Source organism: Paramormyrops kingsleyae, chromosome 8, assembly GCF_048594095.1.
Source record: "Paramormyrops kingsleyae isolate MSU_618 chromosome 8, PKINGS_0.4, whole genome shotgun sequence".
NCBI lineage: Eukaryota > Metazoa > Chordata > Actinopteri > Osteoglossiformes > Mormyridae > Paramormyrops > Paramormyrops kingsleyae.
The window spans coordinates 772,704-785,077 of NC_132804.1; the positions used below are offsets into that span (position 1 = coordinate 772,704).

Here is a 12,374-nt window from a genome sequence, read left to right on the forward strand (position 1 = left end):
AATATAAACGAACATATAAATGAGCATTGCTGTTTGAACTACAAAATCATATTTTTTCTTCCAGACTTTAATTTCTCTAATTTTGTAAAAAAAAAATATATATATAGCTGTTATGACACACTTGTCCAAAAAATAGGGAGGGAGGCAGCCTGCACTGCACCTCTCTCGGGAATGGGAGAAAAGGCTGATTTAACCCTCTGGGGCCTAGGGGTAGGAAACACACTTTCACTGACTGGGGCATGATCACACATTTCATCACACTTAATTCATGGCAAATAAATTATTTCTTATATATTTGTTTTGCCATTACACTCATCTTTATTTTAATATATATTGTAAATATGTCAGATTTTTGTTAAGTTTGAAATTTGACATCAAAGTATAGACATTGCAAAATGCAGTTTGGAACACTTGCAGAAACATTATAAAAGTACATAGTAAGCAATGCTGGCAGTTTGTTTTGATCCCAGATATCTGATCACCAAAGTCTTGGCTACATGAAGATGACTAAATGGTGTAGATGCAACATTAATTTGGATAAATAAATAAGAAAAACCTAACTCATGTAACTATTTCTGGCTCCTTTCATTGAATATGTAGCAACTTTCATGTGTATGAATGAGCCATTGTCACCTGGCCACGTCCCCAACCCCCTTTTATGGCGCTGAAGGGGATGTATCTGGATCGCGTTTCACCGTTGCGCTGTTAATCAAATTACCATGCGAATGCGATTTGAATACGCGCTAATGCGGCTATTTAGAATGTGAATAGCGATCTTCGGGTGAGAGCGGTACTACACGCCCCCGATGCAGGTAAAACAAAGTAAGATGACATGGTTTACTTTTTTGCCGATTTAACCTAATTAAAAAAACTTTAATACTTCCGACAATGGACGTTTTGAAAAGAAGACAGATTACGGATTTAGCCAGCGTTTTTTTCATGATTATACATTAAGATTTCAGCGAGATATTTATAAACTGAAATAGACACGAAAAGTACGCGAAAAGTACGCGATGTCGTCGACGACATACTCGACCCCAAAGAGTTAAAAGCATATAACTAAGATCGGTGGATCTCATGGGAATATGGTCGATTTCCGATCCCCTCAAATTAACGTGATCGAGGCCGATCGATCGGTGCGCCGATCGATCGGTGCACCCCTAGACATTATAATCCAAAAACTCAGTTTTACCTGTCTACTGAAAATGGAGTTTCTTAAAATCTTCACCCTGGATGGGATTTTACAAAAGTTCTGTTATCAGTGACATTAAACACCATTTGCGTGTGGAGGAAAGGCCAAAACGCATAGTAAAAGCTATGTTTTTAAAAATACCCATGTACGTGTGAACAAGGCCTATGTCAAGCGAGGTTTTCTTATTGAAACCAAGATTACTTCCTGAGCACATGCACATAAAAGTGTGACGTGTTGAACGATCAGCCAACCACATAAGCATGGATCGCAACAGGGTTACAATGCAGCGGAACAGAAAATTATTAAGGTACAATATGAAGAATTCAAAAGAACAGTGATGGCAAAGAGCAACACCGTAGCTACGTCAAAGCTAGACAGGCATTCTGCAGCAGATCACTGACAGTGATAATGCATGCATACAGTTTGACTGTTGTTAAGATAATTGTCTTAAGCCTAGTTCATACTATATGCTTTCTGCATACGCTTTCATGCGCTTCCATTCAGAAGACGATCATTCGTGTGACTGGTTGTGTTCATACTGTGGATGCAGATGGTTGCAGTCGGCACATGCCTACTGCAACGATATATCTCCAGATCAGCAGAAACCAGATGGTGTCACCTAGTTTGAATGAAGCATACGCAAAAGCAGGATAAGACACAGCTTATAACCGGAAGTTTCCAGTCTTCTCGGGTTTTTAAAACAAAAACATAACTTTTTGTAAAACTAGTTAACTGGTGTTGGCTTTGTCTCACAAACAATTTGGACAATAAATATGTTTAATATTTACCTCTGCCAGATCATGTTTCTCATTGAAATTACTATTCAATTCTTGTGATAAAATATTGGAAGTATAGATAGTATGGATGGGCCTCTATGAATACACCCACATGCCATTTGGGCTATGTAATGCTCCAAGTACTTTTCAGAGAACAATGGAGCTTGTACTGCATGGGCTACAATGGGAGACACTCCTGATATACCTAGATGACAAAATGGTTCTAGGAAGAGGGATTGACAAAAGCCTTACTCACCTGGAAGATGTCCTATAATGTCTGAGTATCTTCAGATGGATATTAAAACTATCTAAATGCCATCTTCTCAAAGAACAAGTCCTTTATCTTGGGCACATTGTTAGCAGTGCAGGAATCAGCCCAAATCCAGCCCTCATCAGTGACAGAACTGGCAATCCCCAAGCTCCAAACAGGAGCTCTAGACCTTTCTTAGACTGTGTAATTACTATCACAAATTTGTGCCAGCTTTTGCAGAACTGACTAACCCCCTGGTTACCCTACTGAAAAAAAGGAGTTGCATTTTGTGGGTGAAAGACCAGCAACATGCCTTTTCCCATCTCAAGGATAAACTTGTTTGTGCCCCAGTCCTTGCATATCCATCACTTAAAGGTCAATACATCCTGGACATGGATGCCTCGAATCACAGCATTGGAGCTGTATTATCCCAACTTCAATGGGGGGAGGAAAGAGTGATCACATATGCTAGCAGCCACCTCACACCAACCCAGAAGACGTACTGTGTTACAAGACGCGAGTCCTTAGCCATTGTGCAGTACACTCAGCAGTTCCGTCACTATCTTCTAGGCTAAAGGTTTCTTCTACACACAGACCACCGCAACAGTCTCACTTTGTTGTTTTGATTCAAACACCCTGAAGGACACCTAAGCCAGTATGAATTTGAAATCAAGCACAGGCCAGGGAAATGATACTAATGCACTGTTAAGTTAGGATGAAGAAAACTGGGACAAATGCAATTGCTACCAGCAGGGAAAGAATTGACAGACTTGCCATGTTGAGGCTGTAGCTATTGCAGTAGGTTCCATGAGCAGTGGGAAAGATTAGAAGATGTTGATGATGTTGTACCCCTGGCAGTAAGGTATATCAAAATGGGAGAAGGTGCATGTAGCACACATGGGCAGGGATAAGCAGAGGACCAGCCAGAACATTCATAAGAGATCCCATCTGTAATCTGGCTAGAGCCATTCAGCAGTGGACAATTAATACAGGAGCAGAAATCTGATCCTGTCTTGTCAATTCTACACAGGTGGATAGAAGCTGGGTCCCTTCCCACTAAAGAACAGGTGGCATTGGAGAGCCCAGTTGTAAGACTACATTGGCTGTGTTGGCCCTAAATAGAATTACATGCAAGAGTGTTATACTACCACTGTACTACAAAGCGGGATTACTGGCTTATTGGGGTAAATTGTTGGATTTAAGGTAGCCTGAGCAAAATTTAAGTGAATGAATATGAAGTCCATTTAAACTCTGGTACCTTAAATCTGACAAGTTACCCTGATAAGCCAGTAACCCCGCTTCGTAGTATTGGCCACTGGAGGTTTCGGCTCCTTGATCTGGGACAGGGAAGGCCTCCACCCATCGAGTAAACTGGTCAGTGATGACAGGGATGTACCTGTTCCCAGAACTTGACAGTGGAAAAGGCCCCATGATGTCCAAGTGAAGTCGATCTAGATGTGCACCTGCAAAAACTAGTGTATGACTTTGTGGCCCATTTTGGTGCCCCATTAGAGCTTCATACCAATCAAGGGCAAAATATTGAAACCTCCCTCTTCAAGAATGTGTGCCAGCTCTTGCATGTCTCAAAAACATGAATGACCCCCAACCATCCTGCATCCAATGGTCAGGTTGAACGGTTCAACCATACACTGCTTCAGATTAGAAACTATGTGGACAAGAGTCAGACAAACTGGGATGAACATTTACCTCTTCTGACGGCAGTCTACTGGAGCTTTCCAAACATGCAGCAACTGGGTACACACCCAACAAGTTAATGCTTGACAGAGAGGCACATCAACCACATGATATATAGACTGGTGTTGTTGAACTACAATCTAACCGCAAGGAAGTTTCAGAGTTTCTCCATGATCTGGAGGATGGAATGAGGGAGGCCCACAACACTGCTAGGGAGCACCTATGAGCAACTCAGCACAGGCAAAAGAAGCTGTAAGATGTGAGGGCCCAGGAGAGGACTTTCAATATAGGAGACCTTGTCTATGTAAGGGATACCAACAAGCAGGTGGGGCAGAGTCCAAAGTTACAGTCACTCTGGAAAGGACCATGCGTAGTCTCTGCATGCTTTGTTCCAGTACTGTATGGAGTCCAGAGATGCAACAGAGAAGGATTTCGCTTCATGATCACCTCAAGCCATACGAGAGTGAGTTAATACTGGCATTGATCAGACATCAAAGAAACCAGGTCCTACAACACTGTACATCTTCTTCAAAACAGCTTGGGACTCATCAACAAGTGGAACACTCACAGGCCAGCAGTGACACGGTAGTTGGACAGAGGCAGTGGAGTCAAGCTGAAATGCAAGTAAAGAATTTGAAGAATGTGAAACATGGACAGACAGGGAACAGAGGACATACATCTGGGATTGATGAAGACGAGGACAGTACTACAAGAGTGAGAGATGCAACACTGAGAACACGAAGAGGGTGGGAAGTTCACAAACCTGCAAGATACAACAGTTAGTAGTCAGAAATATGCACTGTGTATGGTTAAATTACTTCTAGAGTTTGAGAAAGACTTTATGAACCTTTAAATGTCATTGTTAGCAAATCTTTGACTGTTATTTTGATAAATGTTTTGCTAGTTGTACGGTAGTCCTGTGGGGAGTAGTGTAGTGTGGATGGGTTTGAGTTTGACTTTGCTTCCTCTTGTAAACCCTTTTCCCCTCCTATATTCTATACGTGTTCATTAGTTGAGCCAGTTCCACCCTTGTATAACGGATTTTGTTTTGTCTTGCACGGGTTTTTTTTCGGTTGCTCGTAAGCTCACCGCATGGACGCCTGTTTGTCATCTGTACCCAAGTGAGAGCGCCGTATTACCAAGCACAAAGTATTAGTTGTCATTGTAGTTCTGCTCTTCTCGTGAGTGATGATTGCTCTGCCTTCCTGTATTATTTTGAAGAACCGCAGTAAACAAAGTACCAGATTCCAGAATCTTGTCGTGTTATTTATTACACTGATGCATGTGAACCCAATAATCGATGAATGTGACAGTATGATTTTTGGGTAGAAATCATTAATAACCAAGTCTTAAGTGGAACATACGGAGCCCCTAACAGGTCAGGGTGGCAAATTATTTTTGGAAATAGTTTTGCGATATCACTACATTTGCCTACTTGTAATTTGCTGCAATGTGATAGCAAGGATAAATCTAAGTGATACACAGTACAGTAATTATTAGTAACGGAAAACTATTGCGAAGGAACGTAAACCTATATAAAAAAAATATTTTAAAAAATTTCTCACCCTTCCGTAGTAATATATCATTAATCGTGAATAAATATAGATGTGAAGAGGTTTCCAGAGCTATTTATATTTATTGTTTTGAGCTGAACAATTTGAAAGGACAAAGTTTACATACATATGCCACCTACTGGATACACCTAGTCAATTATCTTGCACATGCGCAGTCGACCCGCAAGGTTTCCGCTAGACGTAATAAAAATGCGACCGCAGCCATCCGTTGATGATGAAATTTACGTCACGTCCCCGCGTCCGCAACTGAAAGCGCACGCAGAAAAGCGAATAGGCCTGTAATTCCCAACCATGTCCTTTGTGGTTTTCGTAATCATTCTTCGTCTTTCATGTATATTCAAACCCCATTTAAAATATTCAGTATTAAGTAAACTTGTTAGCGTTCAAAAACCAGTTAATTTTACTTAATCCATCACACACATACGCACGCACAGACACACATAGCGTTAGTATGTGGCCCGGAAACGCGACCAAAGTGCTGACATATTTTGAGAGAGAGATCCGTATTCATTAACAATTATGGGTGGAAAGGGTAGAATAAATTGACTATATACCATAAAACTAATTGAGATTAACATGTTCAGTAACAGTGCTCACCACCTGATTTTCAGATTATGTATTTCTTAATCACTTTATTAGTATTAGTGTCCATCCACCACCGGCGTCTAACAGCGACAGTTATTGAATGTTAAATGAGCATGTGAACATTCAAATATTAATTGCAATTCGCTCGTAAAGTATTTTTTACCTGCAATTTCAAAGCATAATTACGCACTACATTTCCCATGATGCAGTTCCTCTAAAAGACATGCGCAGAAATTTTCACTAACCATATAAATCGCAGTCGCTTGCGCTCACACTTTCTTTTCTCTTCATCGGCCGTAGTATGCTGGTTTGAGCATGGTGAGCATGTTTTTATTATTATTATTAAAATAAACATATTCCGTTTTAGTTACCTAAAGTCTAGTACGCTATTTCCCTTATTTAGATGTTAAAAGGATTTAGTTTTAACTTAGAAATGTGAAAATGGATATCGTAGCTTTTTGCCTCAAACAAGGAGGCATCTGACCACGTGTTGGATTCATGTGCCAATCCTGAGGACCATGCACTAGCACCAATGATTGAACCAGCCTTTCGGCCTTTTGGCGTTTGTGTCATTAAGCAACACCTATTAATTATCTGGTCTTTCATAGTAGAGGGAGTTTTACTGGTCTCAGAAGGAACTTACTGCAGTAGCGATGCCTTGGTACTGGGATTAATTTACCGTGCATTTCAAGGAAAGTTTTTCTCTCGTTTTAGGGTAGTTCTTTCGTCTGTGCGTTGTACTACTCGAACTTGAATACTGTTTTATTCCTTCCCTACATGTTATTTTCTACATGCAAATCATATGGATACCTATGTAAATGTAACGTGATTTCTTTGTGCTAGGAGTACTTGGATTGGCGTTATTAAAAGTACATCATGGACCAGAAGAGCTGAAGATTTCTTGAATTTTTAAAGTGAGTCTGCTATATTGTTCGTAATACTGATATTTATTGCTACCTATGATGACTGAATTTTTTTCCCCGGCAGATCGTCCATGGTGACTTCTTATGAATTAAGCCAATTTTGTCTGATAAGATGGCAAAACTTGAACAATAACTGTTACCACATCTTGTCTCTCTGTCTAAGACTGCTGTGCTATTTTACAGAAATGACAGGTGGATGACACATTGGAGATTTTGGCATTAAGTCTGACAGATTACTACAAGAGTGCAATGGCTTTGCAGGTAAATGTAATCCCAAATGGAAGAAATGAGAACCATGTTACTAACTGGTGTTGATGATGACTGATTTTTTTTCCCCGGCAGATCGACCCTGTTGACTGCCTGTTTTTTTTAAGCCAAACTTCTCTGATTCACCAGCTTAAATTACAAATGGTGTCTCTTAGTAGATTGCAGAAATGAGTAATATGTCCTTCTACAGGGGTGATGCATAGCTTGGCCAAAGCAGATGGGTGACCCATGAACGCCGAGAGTTAAGTAAGTATGGAAAGCGTGTTTGCAAAACTTGCTGGTGGGTAGGAATTCTAAATGAATGTAGACTGCAGACTTCAAAAGCGTCTAGAATGCATCGAATTCAAAGCTGTCTGTTGGAAAAGCTGGATATTGGAAAATTTGATATCATGTTTAATTTTTTTAAATGATAAATATTGTGGACCTTCAGTGTGATGGTTGACTTATTTAATTTAAGTTGTCTTTCCATTGTATGGAGGAAGGCTTAATACTCAGCTGTTGTATAAACCCACCAGTCTGGCAGGCATTAGAGACTGCAGTATTCTGTATAAGTTTTCCAGTTCCCCTACTTCTTTTGGTGTTGATGATGACTGACTTTTTTCCCCAGCAGATCGACCCTGTTGACTGCCAGTATTTTTAAGCCATATCTGTCTGATTCACCAAAAGTGGAATTGAATGCACTTCTCCTTTTTATTTCTTGAAAGACTAATGCACATTATGTTATAGGGAGCTGTTATGCTGATCTAAAGAGAATGGAGTGCTGAGATCACACGTGAGTGCTGAACTGTGTGTTTGGGGGTCTGGGGGTAGGCTGGGTATGGGGGTTAGTGTGGTCTGGGGGTAGGCTGGGTATGGGGGTTAGTGTGGTCTGGGGGTAGGCTGGGTATGGGGGTTAGTGTGGTCTGGGGGTAGGCTGGGTATGGGGGTTAGTGTGGTCTGGGGGTAGGCTGGGTATGGGGGTTAGTGTGGTCTGGGGGTAGGCTGGGTATGGGGGTTAGTGTGGTCTGGGGGTAGGCTGGGTATGGGGGTTAGTGTGGTCTGGGGGTAGGCTGGGTATGGGGGTTAGTGTGGTCTGGGGGTAGGCTGGGTATGGGGGTTAGTGTGGTCTGGGGGTAGGCTGGGTATGGGGGTTAGTGTGGTCTGGGGGTAGGCTGGGTATGGGGGTTAGTGTGGTCTGGGGGTAGGCTGGGTATGGGGGTTAGTGTGGTCTGGGGGTAGGCTGGGTATGGGGGTTAGTGTGGTCTGGGGGTAGGCTGGGTATGGGGGTTAGTGTGGTCTGGGGGTAGGCTGGGTATGGGGGTTAGTGTGGTCTGGGGGTAGGCTGGGTATGGGGGTTAGTGTGGTCTGGGGGTAGGCTGGGTATGGGGGTTAGTGTGGTCTGGGGGTAGGCTGGGTATGGGGGTTAGTGTGGTCTGGGGGTAGGCTGGGTATGGGGGTTAGTAACTTCTTACTCTAAGCCCTTGCTGAACATGGGACGTAATAAAAGTTTACTGTAGGACAAAAATCTATAGCAAATGCAAGGTTTTCACCTACCATAGAAAGGCTTAGTCACGGGAACCAAGCTGCTACCTTGGTGCCAACGTTCTGAGACCATGATAATGCTTGTTTTTCTGCAGTGCTGGGGATGCCATTCTCCCAGACAAGATGCATGCAGCATTTCGCAAAGCACCTCAGCCTCCCAGACCTATTCAAGGACGTCAAGGTAAAGCGCCCTCCCATTTAAATGTATCCAGTGATATCTTGAAGTGTTCATTACCATTTTTGTTTGAGACAACTAGTCAACTGTTCCAGTGTTTAGGGTAACGCGATGTAAACATAGGGCAAAATATAAAGGGGGGGGGGTGCAGCCTCTGCTGTTTTTAGTCATTGAGCTATACCTGATAACCCCCCCCCCCCACCAAGGTACATAGCTAATACACAGCCATCTATATTAGAATCACATATGACATGCAGTATTTGTAATGTTCAAATGTTTAATAAAGGAGTTTATTTTGAAGTACATGGCATTTGTGTGTGTTTCGAATCATGGAATTTCTCTGGTATTGATATCCCTAACAGTAACGACTAGGGAAGGCAAGATAACTTGTCAAATCATTGTGTGCTTTGCGTTTTCCTATATTCAAGCCCCTCCCCCAGTTGTGCATCTTGTATGCCTGCCTCCTGGTGTTCTGGTGGCACAGGCAGAGGGGCAAGCATGGTCAGGGTCGGACATGAAGGTCTCTCTTGGATCAATGTCCGCCAGCTTACGGTGTTGGGCACGAGTGAAGCAGGAAACAGTCGGATTTTTGGTTCTGATATGGCTTATACAGAGCGGCTACTTTACCTGCGACGCACATTGTCGTTGCCTAAAATGAACGTGACTCCACGAACGGGAAGTTTCAATCAAACTGCAACTTGCACACAACTGGAAGTTACAGGTTCTTAAATATACATGATGGAAGGGAACCATGGCAACGTGTAAATTAATCCCAGTACCAAGGCATCGCTACTGCAGTAAGTTCCTTCTGAGACCAGTAAAACTCCCTCTACTATGAAAGACCAGATAATTAATAGGTGTTGCTTAATGACACAAACGCCAAAAGGCCGAAAGGCTGGTTCGATCATTGGTGCTAGTGCATGGTCCTCAGGATTGGCAACAACATGGGCTCTTTTTTTTCATGTCTCACAAGCAGGGCACTGTGATATGATGTGACGTGATATGATGTGACCCAGCTCATGGCAGTAAAAACATTCTCTGGATTCAGGGGACAAAGTGGGCGGTGAGATTCAGGCATAGCTGCACAGGCTTAAGTCTTTTTAGGGAGCAAACATGGATCTGTGAATCAATGAGCTCATTGGCCAGTGTGGTGGCCTCCGTGAGTGAGATCCTTCTGCTCATTCAAATAACCATCCAGTCCAGCAGGCAGTTTTTAAACACCTCCAATAGTATTGGCTCCTTGAGCTGATCAAATTCAGAGAGACCATTTGTGGCACAGTACTTGTGAGAGGACTAACAGTTTTCTCAAGTGAATTCTGAATGAGTCTGAAAAGTGGACTTACGAAGTTTGCGAAAGGCACCAGTTCATATGCCCTTAACACAGCGGCTTTCACAACATCATAGTCCATGCTCAGGTCAAGGGACAAGGTGGAGCCGATGGCAGCACAGAGATCTGCGCTCTGGTGAGCCATCATCGGTTTCCACCGCCACAGGCATCAGGGATGACCCAGATGCATTGTGGGAACCCCCTGGTTCGGGCAGGACCCCCCAGGCAGAATTTGACTGGAATATCAAACTCCTAATGAATCAATAGCGTGTCTGTGGGGAGTGATACCTCATATGTTACCAATCATATGATTCTCTGAGAATGATACAAGCCTTCAATCAGGGCTATATCTGAAACTGGCCTTCATATTTGATACATAGTTGGGATGGCAAAAGCCAATGCTTCAATCACCAGGAAACGCTGTAGTGTTTTTGTGGCCTGTTAGCTCTTGAATGATCTTCCTCAGTGTGGCTTTGTCTGAGTGGGGAAAAGGGGAAGCATTTTGGAGATACCAAAATCACTCTACTAAAAGGCTACCAGCTAACACTGTCTGCCTCAGCAGCTATTAACTGCCATGGTGCCACATGGCTGTAGAACTAACATCATGCAGTGCATTCAGAAAGTATTCAGACTTTTTTCCACATTTTATGTTGCAGCCTTATGCTGTGATCATTTACCTAGATTTTTACCTAAGCAATGTACCTTCAATGCAACAAAATGACAATGTGAAAACCAGAAATTTAGATTGTTTTGCAAACTTATTAAAGTAAAAACTGAACCAAGTATTCCGACCCTTTCCCATCACATATTACATTTATCTCTGGTACATCCAGGTTTGGCGTCATTTGCCTCAATTCTAAGCATCATGTCCGATCACCTGTGCAGCTCCATCCCACCGACGAAGCATGTTGAAGACCTACGAGGAGTTTCTCAAACTATACACTCTAATATATATAGATGGATGGATGATGGACACTTTATTTATCCAGAAGGAAATTTAGGTGTCCAGTAGCTTATACACAGTATACATGCACATAAGCACACATATATACTGCAAAAAATACAAAGGAAAATATCAATTGTGTGCCATTCCAGTGAGGAAAAATAACAAAATAAACAAAAGAAAAATGTATCCTCTTGCTCAGTTGTGCACCATGCCCTCCTTCTCCTCTTTCTGTTGAGGTTAGAGCTGGCCTGCGCTGCTCTGTGAAGGGAGTGATATACAGCATTGTACAAGATCTTCAGTTTCCTGGCAATTTCTTGCATACAGTGAATAGCCTTCATTTCTCAGAACAAGAACAGACTGATGAGTTTCAGAAGAAAGTTCTTTGTTTCTGACCATTTTGAACGGCAATGAGAAATGCTGTTTTGCAGTGCAGAAGTGACATTATGGTGTGGTGATTACACTAGCTGTTGTACAATTGTTATTTGTCATTTGAGATTTAAAAAAGAATAATATAGTGGTCTCAATTTTTCCCCCAGCTGTATGCCAATGTGACGTTTGCGTTTTATTTTTAATAAATTTGAAAAAATGTCTAAAATCCTGTTTTTGCTTCGTCATTATTGACTGCTTCATCCGTACATGACTCTCCGGTGCTTTTTGCCTTTATTTCTCAGATCTATTGAATTTCTTAGCATGGTGATAGAAATGGGACAGACATGCACAGGGAAATCTCCATCCCATGGACAGTCTGTCCGGGTGGCTTTGCCATAGCAGGGGTGGGATTTCCCTTCCCAGAAAGGATGTAATATATTGAGGCCAAGCCCAGTTTGATAACAGGATGCAAAGTAAATCTATTTTAGTGTTTGTTCTACTAAATGTATTTTTTCCCTATAATACCTTACTGTGCAGTATTTGTGGAGGAACAAAAAGACTCATTTGCATCTTGAATAAACTGAGACACTTTGTATGTTTGTACTATGTTCATTCTACGTCCAGTTTATGTATGCTTATTCATACTGGCTAGAGCCGCATCTTCTCCATAAGTTGAACTGGGAAGGAGAATAGTGCCTATTTGAGTAGGTTGCAGTAATCAATTTAAGGATAAAGGCCTTAGACTGTTCACCAGTGAAGTTTAATTAAATGACA

At 42.0% G+C, this 12,374-nt stretch overlaps 1 long non-coding RNA gene and 3 other non-coding genes across 5 annotated transcripts; all 4 read left to right on the forward strand.

Annotated features, from left to right (window-relative positions):
- The first annotated feature begins 6,317 nt into the window (after window positions 1-6,317).
- On the forward strand, window positions 6,318-11,826 carry LOC111833092 (uncharacterized). 2 transcript variants are annotated; one of them, XR_002835672.2, is made up of 7 exons: window positions 6,318-6,390; window positions 6,916-6,986; window positions 7,179-7,256; window positions 7,453-7,508; window positions 7,989-8,034; window positions 8,879-8,964; window positions 11,119-11,826. It is a non-coding gene; the product is annotated as an uncharacterized lncRNA (long non-coding RNA). The 2 variants fall into 2 exon arrangements; XR_002835671.2 differs by lacking the exon at window positions 11,119-11,826 and having other exon boundaries at window positions 8,879-9,261.
- LOC111833108 (small nucleolar SNORD12/SNORD106) lies at window positions 7,025-7,112 on the forward strand. The gene has a single exon (XR_002835680.1). It is a non-coding gene; the product is annotated as a small nucleolar SNORD12/SNORD106 (small nucleolar RNA).
- LOC111833107 (small nucleolar SNORD12/SNORD106) lies at window positions 7,300-7,392 on the forward strand. Its single transcript, XR_002835679.1, has one exon. It is a non-coding gene; the product is annotated as a small nucleolar SNORD12/SNORD106 (small nucleolar RNA).
- LOC111833106 (small nucleolar SNORD12/SNORD106) lies at window positions 7,836-7,926 on the forward strand. Its single transcript, XR_002835678.1, has one exon. It is a non-coding gene; the product is annotated as a small nucleolar SNORD12/SNORD106 (small nucleolar RNA).
- Window positions 11,827-12,374: the final 548 nt, after the last annotated feature.